Source organism: Tachypleus tridentatus, chromosome 10 (assembly GCF_004210375.1).
Source record: "Tachypleus tridentatus isolate NWPU-2018 chromosome 10, ASM421037v1, whole genome shotgun sequence".
NCBI lineage: Eukaryota > Metazoa > Arthropoda > Merostomata > Xiphosura > Limulidae > Tachypleus > Tachypleus tridentatus.
This window is the reverse complement of record NC_134834.1, coordinates 183,339,423-183,341,677: the sequence shown is the minus strand read 5'-3', so window position 1 is coordinate 183,341,677 and position 2,255 is coordinate 183,339,423.

Genomic DNA, 2,255 nt, shown 5'->3' with positions numbered 1-2,255 from the left:
ATACAAACTACTTATTAACCACATTGTAACTTGTAACTATTGTTAGTAAGGTAATTTAAGATATACAAACCACTTATTAACCACATTGTAACTTGTAACTATTGTTAGTAAGGAATTTAAGATATACAAACTACTTATTAACCGCATTGTAACTTGTAACTATTGTTAGTAAGGTAATTTAAGATATACAAACCACTTATTAACCACATTGTAACTTGTAACTATTGTTAGTAAGGTAATTTAAGATATACAAACTACTTATTAACCACATTGTAACTTGTAACTATTGTTAGTAAGGTAATTTAAGATATACAAACCACTTATTAACCACATTGTAACTTGTAACTATTTTTAGTAAGGTAATTTAAGATATACAAACCACTTATTAGCCACATTGTAACTTGTAACTATTGTTAGTAAGGCAATTTAAGATATACAAACTACTTATTAACCACATTGTAACTTGTAACTATCATTAGTAAGGTAATTTAAGATATACAAACTACTTATTAACCACATTGTAACTTGTAACTATTGTTAGTAAGGAATTTAAGATATACAAACTACTTATTAACCACATTGTAACTTGTAACTATTGTTAGTAAGGTAATTTAAGATATACAAACCACTTATTAACCACATTGTAACTTGTAACTATTTTAGTAAGGTAATTTAAGATATACAAACCACTTATTAACCACATTGTAACTTGTAACTATTCTTAGTAAGGCAATCTAAGATATACAAACTACTTATTAACCACATTGTAACTTGTAACTATTATTAGTAAGGTAATTTAAGATATTCAAACTACTTATTAACTACATTTATTCTCTCTCACAGACAAAGTATGCCTTCGAGCCTAATCTCAGGCAGGACTATCGCTCGCTAAGCGTCATTTTGGAAATCTCAATTATTCACAATAATTCAAACAACATGGGTACAACAGCAGCTTTATTTTACTTGTTGTTAAGTATCTGTGCTGTTGCCAATCGTGGGTGTCGCATTCCTATTTTTAGCGCTATACGCCCTCAGACTTATCGCTTATTCATGGGCTGGAGGATATAGTTTTGCAACTTTTTTGATTTGTTTCAGAGAAGTAATACGTGTGTTGCTAGAAAAATACCTATAAAACGGTGGATGGATGTTATTGCTCATGCATACTTTGGTAATACGGATTAAGCCCTTCAGTGGCACAGTGGTATGTCTGCGGACTTACACACTAAAAACTGGGTTTCGATACCCGTGGTGGGCAGAGCACAGATAGCCCATTGTGTAGCTTTGTGCTTAATTCTAAACAAAAACAATACAGAGTTAAAAAAAAATCATTATTTTTATGGATTTTAAAGTTGTTTTGAAAATTCTGAAATTAGTACAAATGTAACATTGTCACGTGGAGCCGATTTCATTATTTCATTTCCTTATGCCTCCAGTGGCACAGTGGTATGTCTGAAGACATCTTCTGCTAGAAACCGGGTTTCGATACTTGTCAGGAGCAGAGCACAGACAGCTCTTTGTGCAGCTTTGTGCTTAATAACGAACAACAACAACATCAACATTTCTTTATAATTGCTTTTAAAACATGTCGCACGAATCCAGAGCTTCAAAACTCTTCGAAGCTAAATATGTATATTTATACCACATTACGTGATCAAAACAAAATAACAATGTGTTATCACTTTTGATGTATTTACTAATAGAAGAATTTTAGTATTAATTTAACTTTTTTAGGTTATTTTATTGGCTAACTATAGATAGACAGTTTCCTTTTTATCGTATGGAAAAGTCAGTGACAGTTAATCATAACCCACTGCAAAATTCTTGTACAAGGAAGCTGATAATACACACGAGTTCATTGGAGAAACGACAGCTTAGACAAGCAGACACATGTTAATGTGTCTCAAAGAATTGATTTTAGCTTAGATGGATGAGCAGTTGAAATCGGCCAGGCTGTAGGCTTACTTCATCAATAATGCGGCACGTCGAACTGTCTGGGTTGAAACGCTTATCGAAAATGAACGTTAGCGACTATGCTTCAACCGTATCGTTGAATAATTAGAATCATCTATCAGCGAGAATCCACCTCCTAAACACAGTAATAAACGTCAGCACAGAACTTGTGAAGGTTTAGTCGAGCATAACAAGGATTAAGGTGTTTTTTTTTCTTTAAATATAACCTATCCGACAGCGAAATGAATCACGCCATATTTATAAAATTATACCTACGCCAGAGGAAAGAGTGAGCTCTTAAAACC